This window comes from Staurois parvus, unplaced genomic scaffold, assembly GCF_062004578.1.
Source record: "Staurois parvus isolate SC_StPar_1 unplaced genomic scaffold, SC_StPar_1.0 ptg000479l, whole genome shotgun sequence".
NCBI lineage: Eukaryota > Metazoa > Chordata > Amphibia > Anura > Ranidae > Staurois > Staurois parvus.
In genome coordinates, this window is record NW_028318275.1 from 1,831,932 (window position 1) to 1,853,544 (window position 21,613).

General features: G+C 41.1%; 1 protein-coding gene across 1 annotated transcript in view; it reads right to left on the reverse strand.

Moving 5' to 3' along the window:
- PACSIN2 (protein kinase C and casein kinase substrate in neurons 2) overlaps positions 1–19,223 on the reverse strand; it is a 196,145-nt gene extending 176,922 nt beyond the window's left edge. The window contains exon 1 of the mRNA XM_089689509.1: positions 19,093–19,223. The gene's annotated coding sequence lies outside the window, so the exon portion shown is untranslated. The remainder of the gene's footprint in view (positions 1–19,092) is intronic.
- Between the last annotated feature and the right edge of the window lie 2,390 nt (positions 19,224–21,613).

Sequence of the window (21,613 nt, forward strand, 5' to 3'; positions counted from 1 at the left end):
CTCCCATTACTTTTGGTCCCTTAACAAGTGGGAGGCACATATGCAAACTGTTGTAATTCCTACACCGTTCACCTAATTTGGATGTAAATACCCTCACATTAAAGCTGACAGTCTGCAGTTAAAGCACATCTTGTTCTTTTCATTTCAAATCTATTGTGGTGGTGTATAGAGCCAAAAATGTTAGAATTGTGTTGATGTCCCAATATTTTTGGACCTGACTGTATTCCCTTCATTGAATTTACAAATGGTTTGGGAAAAGAAATCACGCACATAGAGAGGCAGATATGGTCATCATGCAACATTCATGCATCATTTCATCACAATCAGGGGTCAACAGAAGTTTTGACAATTCTTGATCCAAAATGTCAGATCAACTACATACTATTCAGGCTCTGTTCACATCTGGTGATTTTGGATCACAGGTAAAATCACCACAATTCTACCAGCGATTCCAAATCTGTCAATCGTGGCAAAATATGGCTCATGGGTTTGTACATGGTGTGGTTTTGCAGCGATTGTCACGCAGAAAACCGCATCGAGCAATGCTTGTCGCCCAAAAAGGAGCAGGAGCTTCTTTGGAACAACAAGCTTCACCGCAATTGCCACACGACAATTGCAGCAAAACAGCACCACATTTGAGGTGCCATTAAAAATGAACGGCACACAAACACGAGCCACATTTTGCCATGACTGCAGTGCGATTTGGAACCATGGGCAGAATTGTGGCGATTCAGCCCTTGATCCCAAACTGCCACATATGAATGAGGCCTCAATGTGGAGCAAGCATTGGAAGATCAGAGGTTTAATATATGACAGGTTATCCAATAGACACTGGACTTGTTCACCAACTAATCATAAAAACAGTGGACCAGGCTTGCCCAATCCCACTAGCAAAATCCAGAGGAGCATGGAATCGTGCAGCCCCGACAAATTGGCTGACATTTGATGGATTTCAAACAACTGCACATCCGCCCCTTGACAAAACAATCTCTTATACAGCGGTGCAATCTTGATAGCCAGCTGTTTTATTATGTTAGCAGGGGAAAAGCAGCCTGTCATGAAGAAAATGAATAAGAAAAGCTTAAGATATTATCTACATTGCAATATTCTGTTCATTTCCAAATGCCTGAGCCTTGGAACAGCTCATACTTAGATGACGGTCATCGGCACGCACAACTACAACCTGCAAGGCAAGAAATTGACAGGCCCTCAAAGATTGATCTTTCAAACAATAGACAAAAGAAAAAGATTTCTGATCAATTTAGAACGTGCATCTCAGCACTGCACGTTTACTTTAAAGGACAAATTCATCTTTAGAGAAACTGTCCTCTGAAGCAGACTTCCAGCCTTCCCTTCAGCCTTGCACAGTTGTAAAGGCTCCTCTCCTGTACTGAAATGGCCTACTCTGTTTTACTGCACACGGTGAGCTGTATGTAAGCATGCAATTAAAAGCAGAAAAACTTTGCTTACTATTAAGTGTGTTAATAGGGAGAAGTAAATAAAAAAAAAGCAAAATTAAAATTAAACTTCAGTTTAAATAAAAAGTAGTCTTGCTGATGTAATCTCACAAGAAAATCACAACCTCTAATCTCTCCTATGAGCCTAGGTTCACCCCAGCACTGCTGCATAACCACATAACCATGCCTTTTTCAATGTATGTTTGTAGTGTACTTTTGATGCATTTATATGCTTCGAGCATTTTGTGTAGGAGGAAAGTGGTGTTTAAAACACAAATCTGTCAAATATGCATGTACGTATCTTTTTCATGTGCTGTTCATGCTCTCCCACTGAAATCTATGGGGAAAAAAAAAACGCATCAAAAGTAGCACCTTTTGAAAGTGCACTGATGTGAAGGGGCACCATGCAGAATAATGGTATTTCCACTGTCATGCACTGCAGTGTGATAGCAGACGCAGGAGAAAACACACTCGTGTTAATTGGGCCCAAATCACATTTAACCAGTGGCTTAATAAGCACAACAGAATTATGTTCCTTACTTATGAGTACAATCTGTATCATGATTATGTACTCTAAAAACATGATTTCCACTGAGGCTTGTTCTTTTATTACAGAATTAGAACAGAGAACTCCATCACAGTACTAGAGTGTCATTTTAGCAGAGACGTTAACTATTAGTACATATCAAAAAAGTTCCACGATTCTAGCTAAACCCTGAGCAGCTGTGCTAATTATCAACTAATGAAGATAGGTGAAAGTAAAGGCTACAAAAACAGGATAAATTTGGTTAAACTGCTTCCCTCCACCTCCTACTTATCCTGTATGCTATTATACCACTTGCAAAAAAAAAAAAAAGAAAAAAAAGAAAAAAAAAGGAAGAAGGATGCAAATGCCTTTCGCAATCTGCTCCAGTGTGGTCTCCTGATGCAGAAGCTCTGGCACCCATTTAGTAGGGCACTGAATTCAGGGAACCATGACGTCACCCATAGCCTTCCATTGCCCATCCGTTGTCAGCACTCCCTCCTCTTCCCGTTAAATTGCTAATCAGCCAATCACATAGCAGCAACTCAATGCATTTAGGCATCTAGACAACAAAACAAAAGGAACAGAGCACACAACTACTCTAGTGTAACTCCATTTAATTATGATTAAAAAACAAGAATGATTGCACTCACATGGTACAAAAGGTAAAGCACTTCGGATGTGGTAATACTCCTCATTTTCCTCCTAGTATCGATGGCATCACTTTTGTAGTCAGCTAGTGGCTAAGCGGCTCCACTGGTTACTGGAACGGCCTGGGTTACTGGAAAGGTGACTTGACAAAGGAGACCATGCCTCTGAAACGCGTCGTCATAGCAACCGCGTTTACACGTCCTCCTCCATCACCTTCTGGAGCTGAGAGAGGCACACATCGAGCGTGCGGCGGTTGGCCCTAGCGCATGCGCAGTAGTGGCGGCACGCTCTGTCAAGCCGGTCCAGTAACCAAAAGAGCAGCTTAGCCACTAGCTGACTACAACAATGATGCCATCCTGACTAGGAGGAAAATTAGGAGTATTACCACATCAGAAGTGCTTTATTACCTTTGTACCATGTGATAATAATTTTTATGTTTTTTAACCATAATTAAATGGAGTTACACTAGGGCGGTTGTGCGCTCTCTGTTCTCTTTGTTTTGTTGTCCAGATCCATCTCCGCGACCTTGTGGAGTCTTTGGAGAGCTGCAATATCCTTCCTTAGAATACCAGCCTGAGGGTTTTTTTTTTGCAAAAGATCAGCGCAATAGTGACTTGCTTGTATTTAGGCATCTAGACCTGGTCAAGATCACTTTCTGAAATTCAAACCTAGCATCAGAATGGGGAAGATAGGGGATTTAAGTGACTTTAAAGTGGCATGGTTGTTGGTGCCTGACGGGCTGGTCTGAGTATTTAAAAACTGCTGATCTACTGGCAACACTAACTCAAATAACCAATCATTACAACCACGGTATGAAGAACACCATCTCTGAATGCACAACACGTCAGACGTTGAAGCAGATGGACTACAGCAGCAGACGACCACACTGGGTGCCACTCTTGTCAGCTAAAAACAGGAAACGGAGGCTACAATTCGCAAATACTTACCAAAAGTGGACAATAGAAGATTAAAAAAAAAAAAAAGCACTGCCTGGTCTGATAAGTCTTGATTTCAGCTGCGACATTCTGGTAGGGTCAGAATTTGGTGTAAGCAACGTGAAAGCATGGATCCATCCTGCCTTGTATCAATGGTTCAGGCTTGGTGGTGGTGGTATAATGGTGTGGAGGATATTTTCTTGGCACACTTTGGCCCCCTTAGTACCAAATGAACATAGTTTAAACGCCAAGGCCTACCTGAGTTTTTTTACTGACCATGTCCATCCCTTTATGACTACGGTGAACCCATCTTCTGATGGATAATTCCAGTGGGGTAATGCACCATGTCACAAAGCTCAAATCATTTCACACTGGTTTCTTGAACATGACAATGAGGTCACTGTACTCCAGTGGTTGTCACAGTCACCAGATCTCAATCCAATAGAGAACTTTTTGGATGTGGCAGAACAGGAGATTTGCATCATAGATGTGCAGCTGACAAATCTGCAGCAACTGCGTGATGCTATCATGTCAATATAGACCAAAATCTCGGAGGAATGTTTCCAACACCTTGTTGAATGTATGCCATGAAGAATTAAGGCAGCTCTGAAGGCAAAAGTGTGCCCATCCCGGTACTAGCAAAGTGTACCCAATAAAGTGGCTGGTGAGTGTATACTGTATGTAAAACCAGTACTGTTGTTTTAACATGTTGTGAGTGTTGGTTTGCGCTTAAAGGGTCAGCTGACTAATTTTGTTTATGTTGGTTTTGCACCTACATAGGATAGTGCAGTTTTAGTTGTCAATGAGTGTATACAAGTTTACTATGAGGTCAGAAACATATCAACTGCTGACATTTAAGGGTTTTTCTTAACTTATTGCAGAGCATTCAAGAAAAAAAAAAAAAAAAAAAAAAGGAACAGGCAGGGTCTTTATTACAAAGGAGACATTGCATGTCTCTTTTGCAATAAAGTCCACTTACCTTCCTATTCGCAATCCTCTGTGGAATGTCCACCGATTGCCCCTCTTCTCCCTTTTCCCATTCACAGGATGCATTGTCGGTGAACCATTCAGAAAGAAGAGCCATATTTTTCATATAAAATCATTTTTGGATACACAAACTTTAAATCTGTAGCTTCCCAACTGGTCTCCCAATTTTTCCCCTGTGCTGTCACCCTGTCACTAGCTCTCCTGAAGGAGACTAAAAAGGTGGCTTTGCTGACACGGTGCTAAAGCACAGTCCACTATTGTCACTATGGGGAAGTCGGTCCCGATCAACGAACAACAAAACACTGGAGCAAGTGCATGCAGACAGCAGCACTGAGATACAAACAAGAATGAAAGGTGAAAAGATTTTTCAATTTTGTATGGAATAGGCCAAAACTCATGCTGAATTGGCCAAAAGTTGGCACCACCCAGCTCAACAACTTTTGAATGAAAAACATGAAGCACCTGAGTGGAAAACCATTGGCCGAGCAGTGACTGCATGCAGAAAGAGGCATCACCCTGTGTATCCAATGTATCATCTAAATCAGATGAAAAACACTGTTTGGTGCTTTGGCTGTCAGAATATAAATGTTAGCATGGGATTGTTCTACATCCATGCTGTTAGTGTGGTCAAAAGGAATTATATTTATCTTGTTCATCCTGTGCGCTGAGCGAGAGAATCTATACATGTATGGTCAGCATTATTAAAGCGGAGTTCCACTCACCCTGTCAAAAAATAAAAGTCAGCACCTACAAAAACTGTAGCTGCTGACTTTTAAAAAACCAGCCACTTACCTGTCCCTCGGTCCCGTGGTGTGTCCCCCGCAGCCAGTTTCACTAGCCGTCCTGTATTGCAGGAGGCTGGCATCTTCAGTGTGGGCAGCCGGGTACCCTTTGCGCATGCGCGAGTAGCGCTGCGTGAATGGTCCTGTAGTCTTCTGGGACCTGTCACGTGTGCCAAAAGACTACAGGGAGAGGGGACACCTTTTGCGTCCGATCGCCTAGGCGATCGGATCGGAAGTGGGAGCGGATACCTGTCAAATTGGGGTACCCGCTCCCCCTCCCTCCCCCCCCACAGGTGCCAATCCTTAATGGGGAGCGACAGAGCAGTCCTTAAAGCGGAACTTCCCCTTTTGGGTGGAGCTCCACTTTAAAAAGTTTTCCCTGCACATCCTGTCTCAGGGATGCAACAGGAAATTAAAAGAGGTTTCAATAATGTCACCTTGTAAACATCTGTCACCCAAACTGGCATCCCCATTGGAAAATTTCCTCTCACCTCCTGTTCTGGTAACTCCAGCCTAGCAGGGCTTTTTATTCTTTCCCACAAAAAAAAAAAAGTGGCTACACATATACAAGTTCTGCGAAACAGCTTCTGCTATTACATTTTCTATGAGACCATAAGGATTTAGTGTAGATTTAGCTGAACACTTTGCTTGTATATTGTTTCCCTACATCCATAACATATATGTTTCTAAGACTGAGAGCTCCCTGAGCACAGATTCGCAATCTTACAAAGCATATCTGCATTAACCTTCTACTGCCTGCTCCCAGACAGCACGTGATGTGGGTGCAAACAGGTCCTCTTTATGTACAAACACAGTGGGCATAGAAAATTAATCACCCCCATTTAAATAATCACATTTTGTTGTTTTGCAGCCTGAATTAAAGATAGACCGTTTTTATAACACCAACATGTCAGAAAAGTTGAAAAAAAAGGATCACCTCCTTGTGTCAGTATTTTGTTGAACCATCTTTTGCTTTAATTTCAGCCTTTAGTCTATTGGAATATGTCTACTAATTTGTACATCTAGACTTTGCAATATTTGTCCACTATTCTTCGCAGAACTGCTCAGTTCAGTTACATTTGATGGTGACCGTTTGTGGACTGCAGTCTTCAAATCATTGCACAGATTTTCAATGGGGTTTAAGTCTGGGCTCTGGCTAGGCCATGCAAGGACATTCACCTTTTTCTCCTTCAACCACTGTGTGGTCATTTTTGCTTCGGGTCATTGTCATGTTGGAAGGTGCACCTTCTTCCCATTGACAACTTTCTGGCAGAGTTGATTTTCCTATATCCTAAGAAGTGTCCCTGATGTAGGGAAACACCCCAATAACAGGATATTACCACCTCCATGCTTTACTGTAGGAATGGTGTTATTTGGATGGTGAACTGTATTGGATTTCTGCCAGACATATCAGTTGGTGTTGAGGCCAACTAATTACATTTTAGTCTCATCTGACCATAACACTTTTTTCCATGCAACCTCAGAATCTTCAAGGTGGGTTTTGGCAAAGCTCAGTCATGACTGCTTGTGGCCTTTCTTGAGGAGTGGCGTTTTTCTTGCAAATCTCCCATACAAGCCACATTTGTGGAGAATTTGTGATTGCTGTCACATGCGCACAATGACCACTCTTTGCCATTAATTCCTGCAACTGCTTCAGAGTTGCTCTAGGCTTCTTGGTAGCCCCTCTGTCCAGTTTCCTCCTGGCTCTTTCATCCAGTTTGGAGTGACATCCTGATCCAGAGAGGGTCTGTGTTGTACCAAATACCTTCCACTTCTTAATAATAGACTTCACTGTACTTCTAGGCATTGATAAAGCTTTAGATTTTTTATCCATCTCCTTACTTGTGTCTGTCCACAACTTAATCCCAAAGAGCTTTTGACAGTGCCTTGCCAACGCTTGTTTCATGCTGAGCCAATCAAAATGACCACAGCTGATCACAGTTGAAAGCCAAATGGCTTTGTGCGCCATTAAGAAGGTGTTTTGCTGCACCTGATTGAGTTTACCAGTCATTTTTAGGAGGGGGTGATCCTTTTTCTCAACTCAGTGATTCTGTTTTTTAATGTTTTTATTTTTTTCTGACATGCTGGTGTTATATCTATCGTTCACTTGGATGTTATAAGTTACAAAGCTGGATAAAACAAAAAACAGTGTGCCTATATTTCAGGCTGCAAAGCAACAAAATGTGATTTTAAAGGAGGCGATTCTTTTCTATACACACTGTAAAGTAAATGGTATGCCCGTGAGTGCAGTATTGAATTCTGACTTTTTTTTCCTTTAAATCAAAAACAGACACATAAAAAAAAAAATTGTGTGAAGTTTACGAAGAGAGAAAGTTATGAGGATCTTGCGAGGGATCTCCTTAAAAAAAAAAAAAAAATCTTGTACATATAAAAAACAGTAACATAACCTTCATATGTTCCCCGACTCTGGGGTTTTGTGTGTGAAACGCTGAAAGATTTCCCTGCTCATACCAGGAGTATTAAATCACTGAGTGGAGGAAGCCTGGGGAGGACTTCAATCTCCAGCTCCTTCCTACAACCAGTTGCTAATCAACATGAATCACAATTTACACTGTTACTGGGAGGGGGAGGCTCGGTACAGCTTCGTCACAGCCAAGTCTCACTGCAATGGCTCAACCACTGGAATCTCTGCTGCCTCATACGTAACCAGCAGCAAATACTTCCCAATCTCTGATCAGTACTACCCATATACAACCTACATACCAACACAGGGGCTAGAACTCAACATACCTGCCAATAATGTTCCACCTGACTCAGTCAATTTTTAAAATTGACTTTTGTCAGCCAGGTGGTACATAACTGGCCGATATTGAAGCCCGCTAAGGCCAGCTTTAAAGGAGAAGTACAGCCAAAGCTCTGTTTGTTCTGCAGTCCTGTGACCAGTTTTCAGCCGATCCAGGCTGGGGAAAGATTCTAACTTCAAAGTCGGGATCCACCTTAGAGTCTGGTCATGCCTGTGACATTAGGATGAGCGGCTGTCCATGCAACCACTGCATCCTTATAAACTTCAATGGGCTGCCTGCTTCAATGCAACAGATGGAGGTTAGACAGCTTAACCACTTCAAGTCCGGACACTTTTACCCCCTTCATGTCCAGGCCAAATTTTCAGCTTTCAGCGTTATCACACTTTGAATGACAATTGCGCGATCATGCAACACTGTACCCATATGAATATTTTAGCATTTTTTGAGACATATAAAGCTTTATTTTGGTGGTATTTATTCACCACTGGGATTTTTTTTTTTTGCTATATAAATGAAAAGGTCCAAAATATTTTTTTAAAAAAGGGTTTTTCTTATAAAATTTTGCAAATAAATATTATATCATAAATCTTGGCCAAAATTTATTCAGTTATCTTTTTAGTAAAAAAAAAAATATATATACATATATATATATATATATATATATATATATTATTGTGTTTGTATATATATATATATATATATATATATATATATATATATATATATATATATATACATACATATATATATATATATATATACACACACACACACACAAACACAATATATATATATATATATACACATACACACATACACATATATATATACACACATACATATATACACACACACACACACACATATATATATACACACATACATTCTTGCAGCCATTGACAAATACTGTGTGAGCTGTGATTGGTCACAGCTTGTCACATGGTACAAGGCAGTTGTGAATAGCCTTGTACCATGTGACCTCTGTGATCATTCAGAAGTGACATCTTGCTTATTACTATTCATGTGATCATCCATTGGCCAATCAGTGATCACATGATCAGGACCTCAGACAGAGGTCCCATATGACGATCTGTGTTCCACTGAGTCTGGAGGACACAGAGGGCAACAGATCGCGGTGCTGTGCGCTCCCAGGGAATGCGCACAAGCAGGGGGCGGGAAGGCCGTTTATAGCAGCCACCCGCCCCTGCACTGCCACCATCCGGTCGTTTATATACAACGGCCGGACAGAAAGTGGTTAAATAGAAACCAAAAAAAAAGAATAAAAAAAAAAAAGTGACTTAAACAGGAACCTTTAGTCAGAAAAAAAAAGTCCTGCTAGGTCACTTCAGGCTGGTCCCTTTTGCAGGTATAACTATGTAAAACAAAAATAAGTGTCTATATGGTTTAAAATAAAGTAATCCTGCTCTGCACATCCTCAGTTGCTCTCTATTTTTAGGCACTGCAGAATCTGTAGATGCAGATCTGTTGACAGACTTAAAACTCTCCTACCCTTTTAGACTGAGTACATACTAATGCTGTGCGGGACACCGCTTGTAATTCGCAAAGGAAACGCACCGCATTCCTGTACGAATTACATGCAATGTCTGTGCGGTGCGATTTGAGTGATACATTTTGTATGGCTCAAATCACATTGCACCAAAAAGGTGCAGGACCTTTTTTTTTTTACCAGCACCTGAACATCATGGGTGTTCTCACCTATGAAATGCAATTTATGGCAATCGCATCGCGTTTTGCGATCTGTTTCTGGGTGTCATTAATTTAACATTGACACCCACACCAGACTGCAGGAATGCCATGTGATTGCAATGCAGTGCAGGAAACGCACAGGATTTACAGCATTTCCCGCACTGCATCAGTGAACCCGGTCTTACAGTCAAGGAAACTGCTTCTGTTTGATCTGCAGCTGCCGTGATGATGCACATGTGATCAGTTATAACACATGACATTTGATGGCTTGATCGTTTGGTTGAGGACACAAGCAAAAGTGTCAGTTAGCAATCCCAGCATTCCAGGAACTGTTTTTTTAAACTGTTAGGCTATGTTCACACAAGCTCTGTCAGCAGGCGTCAGACGTTTGGGAAGCGTTTTTAACGCTTCTCAAATGCCTCTGAAAATTCTGCACATGGCAGCACACAGTGCTGTTCACACAGAAGCGTTGGTGTTGCATTAAAACGGACACCTCTGGTCGAGTCAGGAGGAGTTGTAGCCTCCCATTCAAGTCTATGGTGCCGCTCTGCAAACGCCGGCAGTTGCGAGGCATTTGTGGAGCGTTAATGCCATTTAAACTTCACTATAGGCGTTTGTGGTGCGGTTTTAACACTTGGCAAACGCCTACCAACCACCGCAAAACCGCGCATAGGGAGTTTTTGGAGCGTTTGCGGAGCATTAAAAGCGCTTCACAAACACCTAACGCTTGTCAAACGCTATAGGGGCATTTGGCAAGAGTTAGAAATAAAGTCAAGTGTGAATGAGCCCTAAAACCATTGGGTTTTGTTCCGCTTTATGCGCAGGGACTCCGGGCTTCAGTAAAATGGCAGCCTCAAGCAAGAGGAAACAGGAGCAATGAGGCAATTTACAGAGCACTAATTTTGGTAGCATAATTATTAATGTAGAATGCGCCTCACAAAAGAACGTTTTTTATCAAGTTATGGGTAAAGTTCCACTTTAACGTTATATGGGCCTCAGCAGCCATGTGAATGAGGTCTCATAGGAGTAGGCTAGATAGAATTGAAATGTGGAAATGAATATATGATTTTATTTTATAACTATATATGCTTTAGTACCCACATTCTGTTCACAAAGGGTTCTACTGTGCTTTACAGGACTCAATGGGGGGCATTTGGTTCCATCAATCCCCCTCACGATAACATCTTGGGTTATACTAGAACTCTTCCACGATGCTTAGGTAGCATTTGATCAGTCCTGCCCCAATTCCACAACATCCTGAACACTGAGACAGGCAGATTTCTCCATGTCTATTTCCACTTCCTACTATTTCCAGCTAAGACAAAACAGTTCTTACTTATACAAACCAGTTTTCCTTCTTCTGCTTGGTAGCATTTATGGGGCATCTTAAAGTAATATCCTCAATGAACTACTTATCTTCAGAAAACACTAGAAACAGTACTAGAGCTATAAGGTGACCAAATGTACCCTAGTCTCCGATTTATACAATTCATTGCAGACACAATCCAAAGAGCAGCTCACATGGCCTACAGAATGTACTTCCTGAAACCTGGGCTTTGATTCGATACATAGCTATTCACATTCAAACTTCCAAAGAGGTGTTTGGTGAACGATAATTCGAAGAGCGATTTGATACATTTTTGATGTGTTCCAGTTCATTTTTTCTCCAACTCATTAAGGACATGTGCGTTCCGGTGTGGGTTACTGAGTTCCAGTACAGTTCAGTGCAGAAACAAAATGCAGCATGTTCTGTTTTTTTTTTTTCCTTTCTGGAACTGACCATACTGAAGTGAACTATGCCATTGAAAATCATGTAATCTACTATCAATGCATTTTTGATGCAGGAAAAAATGCACTAGACTGCTTGTGGTGTGAACTGGCCCTAAGGGCTCATTCACATGGACAATTTAGCTCCTATGCCACCAAGAAAAGCATTTCTCTGTAGCAAGTATGCACAGGGGTTTGCAATCAGCCACGGACAGCAGCCAGAAAGTAATAAATCACTAGTCACACCACTACGATTTAAAATCAGATGATTTGTATGCAATTTCTAAAGACTTTATTGCTACTTGTGAAGCTTTTCAACGATTTCTTGCAGTTTGCAGTCTGATTTCCATTATATTCCATGTAAGTGAAATTGCAACAAAACTGAGGAAAAAGTAATGCAAGAACTACTTTAGAAATTGCGCTGCAGCAAATTGCACGTGTTAAGACACTGACATTCACTAGATGCGATTTCAATTCGCAAATAACACCGGTATGACCGGGCACTAAGGAGCTGATAGAGGTTGCCATTGTTCACATGCAACCACACATCCAGTTGTATGCAGTTACAATTGATAAGTATGCAGCTATGGACACCGACTGTTTATGCTGACAGTCCTGCCATAAAGATCCTTGTTCAGGTATTTCCTATTAAAAATCCTGTCAAAAGGTCCCTGCAAAAGAACTTTTATGCTCCAGAGGCCCATATCTCCTACCTTTCCTCCTTTGCACTATGGCAGCCTGTTGGATGCCTGCACCCCCACTGTGCCATGTAATGCCATCTTCGAACACCTACTGTATATCAATACAGGACTCCATAGCAACAAAGGGGTAAGAGGGTAGAACCACAGCATTTTGCACTCCCAGAGGCACTGAATGTCATTGAATCTTAGGCTGCATTCACACTTGAGCGTTTTGCAGCTTGAAGCTCCAAAAAATCTCAAACTTTAAAAATATCAATTATTCTGTATGGTGCCTGTTCACCATAGAGAACAACTGATGTAAGTTTGAGCTTTTCTGGAGCTTCGAGCTACAAAATGGCTCGGCAGGAGGGATTCCCGTCAACAGTGTCTGTGTTGATGGGGAAATTGAGCGAATTTCTTTCCTGCAACCTGTGATTGCAGGAAAAAATTTTGTACAGTCTATGACCTGCCTAAAGCAGGCCATAGACAAGGAGAAAACCGGCCTTTTTTTTTTTTTTTTTTTTTAAACGAAAAATCGGTCAATCAGCCGACATTACCACTATTGGAAAAAAAAAAGGTCGGCTGATTTTCGTCCCATCTACGGCCGGTAATTATATAGAATATATGCTGAAGAAGAAGAAATAGAATATGCAGAAGTAGAAGAAATAGAATATGCAGAAGAAGAAGAAATAGAATATGAAGAAGAAATAGAATACGAAAAAAAGAAATAGAATATGCAGAAGAAGAAAAAAAAAGCTGCAACATTGTATCTATTTGTATCCATTTCGGATACAAATGTTTCTATTCGGATACAAATAGATACAATGTTGCCATACTTTTAAATGTCAAATATAATAAAATCGGACTGAAATTCTTTTTTTGAAATTCTTCATATTCTATTTCTTCTCATTCATATTCTATTTTTTTCCTTTTCTTCTTTCATGTCACTGCTCATGCGCATTTTTAAATATCGGAAAAAGATCGGGAAACTTGTCCATCATTGCCACGAAAATCAGCAGAACGACAAATTTGGACGATTATTTTCCAGCAGGATCGATAATCTAAAAGGTCAAAAATCACGAAAAACGGCCGCACTAACGATCCGAAAATCGGCCGATTTTCGGTCGTTTTTCATCTCATCTATGGCCCGCATAAGGCCCTGTTCACACAAACACCTCCGATTCATCTCAGCAGGACAAACCTAGACTGATCCTCTGCCGAATCCGATCAGTATGGAAAGATTTATCATATATGTAACATCCGTGTCTATTCTGTTGTTTTCCCTCTATCTTGTATTGGAGGAAAAATGTACCCATGTAATCTATATTATGGCCATCTAAATCGATGTGCGTCTACCAATATCTGCCCACATCTGTTCAGGTCTATAAACATATCATTCAAATCAAGGAACCTGAATGGCTCTGCCTGTAAAACAGACACACATCCACTTACATCTGGCCACCCACAGAAATACACTGCAGTCTGATCTGTTTAATTAACGGGCCAAATATGGACTGATGGAACATCCATGTGAGGTTTTCCCTACATTGGATAATTAGAGGAGCTAAACTCTTACCCAAACAAGAGGAAGAGATACTTTGTGGTAACGTTTAGGTATCTGAAGTCTGTTGTAATAATACAAACTATAAAAATAAAAACACTGTCATTTTCCCTTTGCTGCAGCCAGTAATGCAATGGAGGCAGCATAGCTTTCTTAAAAAAAAACCCACAACTTTTGTCCCTGTGGGGAAAGTAAAGCCATCAACCTAACTACGAGTTCTGGCAGGGCGGAAGGTATCATAAGACTGGATGAACAGTTACAATTGTTCTGAAGGCGAGTCAATACACAAATATGCATTTTAGATGAGCAGAGCTTTAAAAGAAATCATGTTATAAAACAAATTAGATTGCTTCCATTGTTAACTTCAACTATTAGCTGCCTAGATGTCAGGCTGAGCCAGAAGATTCTAAATTTGTTCCTCAGTCACAGACCCTGAACAAGCAAGCAGATCAGGAGTTTCAACTTTGCCAATTACACACGTATTTTATGTCAGCAATTCAGAGAGCACCAAAAGCCAGAAACAGTCACAAAAAAAAAAAAAACATCACACAGAGAGCATCAAGGGAAGCCCCATATTTCTTTCCCCTCCCTCGTTGCCAAAGATAAAACAGTGTGTACTTCTGAATATTTGGCATCATGCGACAATAACTAAAGAGCCTGGCTGATCGCAATAGTTTACATCTGTTTTAAATGCTGCAGGGGTTAGTTTAGTACAGATATTGTGAGAGTGTGCAGCATAAGATACTGCAAATGTGTTATCAGCATTAAAGCTAAACTCCAGGCAAACAGCTAACATATGTACACAGGAGCTGTTTTACCTGCCGAAGAATTTGTATTTGTCATTCCAATTAACACAGCTCTGCCCCACAGCACAGCCCTGTCTAACATGGGAGGGAACCTGATTGTTGCAGGCTGAAGTTTCACTTTCACTTACAGGTCCACCCCACCCCCCTCATGATTTGAAAGTGAAAAGAAAGAGTACAATGATGACCTCAACTCGCTGTCACTCTGCTCTCATCTCCAAAGAGCATGCTCGCAGCAAACTTTACTGGCTCCTTTTGTTGATTCTCCCACTCCCTCTCCGCCTTCTGCTATACAGACTGTACAACAGACTTTCATTTCTCTGTTATCTGCCTAGAGTTCAGCTTTAACAATCACACCATTCTGTGCCAATACGGTTTGCCAGCCATAATATTCAAACAAGGACATCATGATCTCCTACACAGAGAAAAGCAAACATTGTTGGCTCTAAAGTCACTAAACATACCCACAGTAAAAACACATACATACATACATATATATATATATTACACACACATAAATATATACATACACACATTAGTGGTTAGCACTTCCGCCTTGCTGCACTAGCATCTTTGGTTCAAATCCTGACCAGACCAGGACACTTCCTGAATGGAGTTTGCATGTTCTCCCTGTGCTTGTGTGGGTTTCCTCTAAGTACTCCAGTTTACAAAAGACATGCTGGTAGGTTAATTGGTTAAATTGCATGCAACCAAGATGGCTGCTTCACCTTCTAAGCACTTTGAGTCTCCAGAAAGAAAAAAAAGTGTTAGAGAATATAAATGTGGATGGATGGATATATATTAATATACACACACAGCAAGGTTAACAGCACTCCTGTTTTACATACTAATCAATTCAGAAATGACATTGCATATGGTTTAGGTCAATAACACAATAGCATTGGATAGCATGCCCCTCTCCCCTACAATTTATCAATCCTGCTTAATCCAGCCAATGTATAGCACGCTTGTCTTCTCACTCCCATATACACAGTAAAAACAGCTTGAAGCATAATGTTAATAATTTTACATAAGACCATCACACAACTTGCATATTAATTTATAGCAATTATACTAAAGAACAAATCAAATAAAGCAGAAATGGATGTAAATACTATAAAATGAATATGTGGAAAGTAAATATGAAAGCATACAATGTATAATTTAACATGACAAAAGGCACATATTTAAAAAGGAACATAATGTACATACATAAAAGCATGCTGATGGGAGCTAAACAGACCCTATACAGTGAATAGATGGGATATAAACCATATGCAATTAAGAAATAGCTGTAATAACAAACATGTGAAATAAAGAGACATTAAATCATCGTGTGCACAGAATAGATGGAATAAACACTGGTACAGAAAAGTAGAATGTGCAACATACACTGAATGGACAGGACACACAGAGCAAACAGTAAGGAAGATATATAGAAAGGGTGGGACACATATACTGGACATATGGAATACACACTCACCTGCCACTTTATTGAGTACACCTGTTCAATTCCTTGGTAACACAAATTCCTAATCATCCAATCACATGTCAGCAAATCAATGTATTTAGGCATCTAGACATGGTGAAGACGGCTTGCTGAAGTTCAAACCAAGCATCAGAATGGGGAAGAAATGGGATTTAAGTGACTACAAACGTGGCAAGGTTGTTGGTGCTAGATAGGCTGATCTGATTGTTTCAAAAACTTCTGATCTACTAGGATTTTCACACACAACCATCTCTAGGGTTTACAGAGAGTGGTCAAAAGAGAAAATATCCAGCAAGCAGCAGTTGTGTGGACGAAAATGCCTTGTTGATGTCAGAGGAGAATGGGCAGAGATGATAGAAAGGCAACAGTAACTCAAATAACCTCTCGTTACAGCCAAGGTATGCAGAATATCATCTCTGAATGCACAAGTTGAACCTTAAAGCAGATGGGCTACAGCAACAGAAGACCACACTGGGTGCTACTCCTGTCAGATGAGAACAGGAAACTGAGGCTACAATTCGCAGAGACTCACCAAAATTGGACAACAGAAGACTGGAAAAAGTGTTGCCTGGTCTGAGGAGCCTCAGTTTCAGCTGCAACATTCAGATGGTAGGATCAGAATTTGGCATAAACAACATGAAACCATGGATCCATCCTGCCTTGTATCAACAGTTCAGGCTGGTGGTGGTGTAATGGTGTGGGGGATATTTTCTTGGCACACTTTGGGCCCCTTAGTACCAATTGAGCATCGTTTAAATGTCACAGCCTACTCGAGTATTGTTGCTGACCATGTCCATCCCTTTATGACTACAGCATACCTATCTTCTGATGGATAATTCCAGTGGGGTAATGCACCATGTCACAAAGCTTAAATCACCTCAAATTGCTTTCTTGAACATGACAATGAGGTCACTTTACTCCAGTGGCCTCTGCAGTCACCAGATCTCAATCCAATCAAGCACCTTTTGGATGTGGCAGAACAGGAAATTTGCATCACGGACGTGCAGCCGACAAATCTGCAGAAACTGCACGATGCTATCATGTCAATATGGACCAAAATCCCTGAGGAATGTTTCCAACACCTTGAAGAATCTCTGCCGTGAAGAATTAAGGCAGTTCTGAGGGCAAAAGTGTGTCCAACCCGATACTAGCAAGGTGTACCTAATAAAGTGGCCGGTGAGTGTACAGTGGGAGGATGACTAGATGGATTATGGATCAGATAACCAGCAGACAGAAGAGATGAGGGCAGCATACATACTAAAGACATGAGGTACAGTGTAAAGAGATGGGCTAAAACATATAGATGTTTAGATGGAGTAGGCCATACACATTATATAGATGGGTAGACTGTATCTGTACATTGTAGAGGTGGGGTAGACTGTACATGTATTGTATAGATGGAGTAGACTGTACATTGCATAGATGGGACATACAATCTGTAGAATACTATGTATACTGCTAATGAAATGAAACCGTGCATACAGAAGAGAGCAAAATAGCAATTTGAATAGTTAGTTTACACCATCAATGGGAAGACTAGACTTTGCATATCTTGGCTGTTGCATACTATGCAATGTACATATTTCATGAATACCGTACACTGAATTAAATCCGGAGCCTATAATTATTACATTCCATCTACATAGCATACAATAAATAAATAGAGGGGCATATGGTGTACAGAGTGTTTGAGTGGAAAACAGTATAAATATGTGGGATGTGTCATGGATTTGATTGTTATAAAAATATGCATTGTATATGAGGAATGTAGTATATGAGATGGAAATATTTTGTTTACACGGTATAGCAAGGTGATGATATACAGGGTGTACATGATGTATACATTGTATAGGATGAGGTTGTGGTATACAGGGTGTACATGATGTATACATGGTATAGGATGAGGTTGTGGTATACAGGGTGTACATGATGTATACATGGTATAGGATGAGGTGATGGTATACAGGGTGTACATTATGTATACATTGTATAGGATGAGGTTGTGGTATACAGGGTGTACATGATGTATACATGGTATAGGATGAGGTGATGGTATACAGGGTGTACATGATGTATACATTTGTATAGGATGAGGTTGTGGTATACAGGGTGTGCATAATGTATACATGGTATAGGATGAGGTGGTATACAGGGTGTATATGATGTATACACTGAATAGGATGAGGTGTTGATATACAGGGTGTATATGATGTATACACTGAATAGGATGAGGTATTGATATACAGGGTGTATATGATGTATACACTGAATAGGATGAGGTATTGATATACAGGGTGTATATGATGTATACACTGAATAGGATGAGGTGGTATACAGGGTGTATATGATGTATACACTGAATAGGATGAGGTGGTATACAGGGTGTACATGATGTATACATGGTATAGGATGAGGTGGTGGTATACAGGGTGTGCATAATGTATACATGGTATAGGATGAGGTGGTATACAGGGTGTATATGATGTATACACTGAATAGGATGAGGTGGTATACAGGGTGTATATGATGTATACACTGAATAGGATGAGGTGTTGATATACAGGGTGTATATGATGTATACACTGAATAGGATGAGGTGTTGATATACAGGGTGTATATGATGTATACACTGAATAGGATGAGGTGTTGATATACAGGGTGTATATGATGTATACACTGAATAGGATGAGGTGTTGATATACAGGGTGTATATGATGTATACATTGACTAGGATATGGTGAGGACAGAGGGCGGTGTATATGGGGAGTACAGTGTGTGGGGTGACTGTACGGCACACACAGGGGTTGCGGTGTCCTCACACATCTGGATGTACGGTGTAGAGAGGACACACACCTGAGTGAATCTGACAGGAGGGCTGCTAGTCACACACAGGAAGTCTGTGTCCAGCACCCCGAGGTGACCCGGCAGGAAGTCAGTGTCCAGTCACCTCACCCCCCTCCCAGGTGCCCCCCGCTGTAATGTTACCTCGTGCACTCCCCGGCTCCGCCGCTCCCCTCTCCTTCCCTGTCAGGCGGGAGCTTCTACTGACTGACCCGGCCACACCCAGATACCACGACTGCGATTCTCCCATTGGCTGACGCGACAGACCGCCCAAGTCGTCACGCGAAGGCCGGGTATTAGAAATCAAGCCTCGCTTTCACGTGTCATGTGACTAGAAGGGTGAGGCGTGAAACGCAGGCATGTGACCCGCCGATAGGCACGCCCAGAGATACAAGGGGCAGGGTGTGTGAAATGACAATTGGAAATTATGTAGAGAAAGTGACTGGAAAAATGTGTTTATAGTGACAAGAAGTCTTACTGAAACTCATTCAAAGGTGAAGTGTGTGTGTTGGATGGTTGCTATAAGCAACAGAACTCTCCTGCCAAGCCTTGGCTACTATAGAGTGTTCTTCCTCAGGGCTCATGTACACAACCACCTCTGCCTTCGCTGTACGTTTCTGCATGCCCATGCGTTTACAGTATGTTTACATGCATTTTGTGGATTACCGTTTCCATTAATTGTGTTCTTGCATGGCAACCACTTACTGTTATCTCACATATATATATTATTATAGCTAAATGTAGCACCCTAACTCCTCCCACAGTTTTTACACTACATAGACAGTAATATACGGAAACGTGCGGATTGTTCCCGATTGGTGTGCTATTACTTTGTGGAACGTTTTGTCGAATGGTTCACGAAATATCGTTTTTGTGGTGAAATTGGTCCCATAGGAATGAATGGCGGAATGTTCAAAACTAGAGTGGGAGCTGACAAAAGCTAGAGTGGGAGCTGAAAAATCAGGACATGATTTGTAAACTGCCATCACTCTGTCATTTTCAAGCCCACCTACACAAATCTTATATCAAAACGTTCAGCTATCCCTGCTGCCACTAAAATGTCCACGGCTAAGCCATAGTCCTGATAGTTTTCACATTATGACCATGGTGGAGGCAAGAACACTTCACACAATTTCCCCAGAAATTGTAGTTTTTCTAGTTTCCATATATTTTCTTTTCTAAGTTGCGTTTAGACTCATTAATGTGAATTTTTGGTGTGTTCTGATGCAGAAAAATGCAGCATGCTGTACTTGAAAACATCTCAATGATATAAACTAGGAATGTATTCCTTTTTCTTGCATTTATGCTGTGTATAAAAATGCGCCTGACTGCATCCAGTGTACATGAGCCTTAATGCAGGCCATACATGAGTCGATTCTGAGCAAATTTCGTGCATTTTATGTGATGGTGCCACCATTGATTTTGAAATTTGACCAACCAAACCTTTAAAGCGTAAAGGCGGAAGGTTTTTTACCTTCATGCATTCTATGCATAACAATAAAAAAAACGTGTGTGCAGCCCCCCCAGTCCCCTCAATACTTACCTGAGCCTCGGCACAATCCAGCGATGTGAATGACAGCCTCGGCTGTCCCAGGTCTGGGCCTCCTCATTGGCTGAGACAGCAAGCCTCCCGCTGCTGTCAGTCACAGCCAGTCAGCCAGAGAGATGGGCGGGGCCAAGCCACAGCTCCATGTGTGAATGGACACACGGAGCAGCTGGTGCCCCCATAGCAAGCTGCTTGCTGTGGGGGCACCCGACAGGAGGACCCGAGAAGAGGAGGATCGAGGCTGCTTTGTGCAAAACCACTGCACACAGCAGATAAGTGTGGCATGTTTTTGTTATTTTACAAAAAAGTGAACCTTTAGAATTACTTTAATTTCCCCTCATGTTGGTACAGAAAATAATTTTCATGGCCAAGAATTGTCTTTTCATTCCAGGTCACAGCTCATGCTTATTTCTTTTTTGATTGCATTTCTTACACAATTCTCCCATCATTGATTAGGAATTTAGTTTTTCAAAAAATTTCCAACATGCCAGATCATTCAAATTTGATGGTCACTGAAAAAAACATCTGGTATACAACAAGGAGCAGTAGGGAGAGCTGAGCAGAGTTTCTGTGAGTGGGCTGGAGGTATTTAAAGTCTCCTGCCTAAATCCACCCAGAAAGGGGAATATACAGTCAGGTCCATAAATATTGGGACATTGACACAATTCTAACATTTTTGGCTCTATACACCACCACAATGGATTTGAAATGAAACAATCAAGATGTGCTTTAACTGCAGACTGTCAGCTTTAATTTGAGGGTATTTACATCCAAATCAGGTGAACTGTGTAGGAATTACAACAGTTTGCATATGTGCCTCCCACTTGTTAAGGAACCAAAAGTAATGGGACAATTGGCTTCTCAGCTGTTCCATGGCTAGGTGGGTGTTATTTCCTCATTATCCCAATTACAATGAGCAGGTAAAAGGTCCAGAGTTCATTTCAAGTGTGCTATTTGCATTTGGAATCTGTTGCTGTCAACTCTCAAGATGAGTTTCAAAGAGCTGTCACTATCAGTGAAGCAAGCCATCATTAGGCTGAAAAAACAAAACAAACCCATCAGAGAGATAGAAAAAACATTAGGCGTGGCCAAAACAACTGTTTGGAACATTTTTAAAAA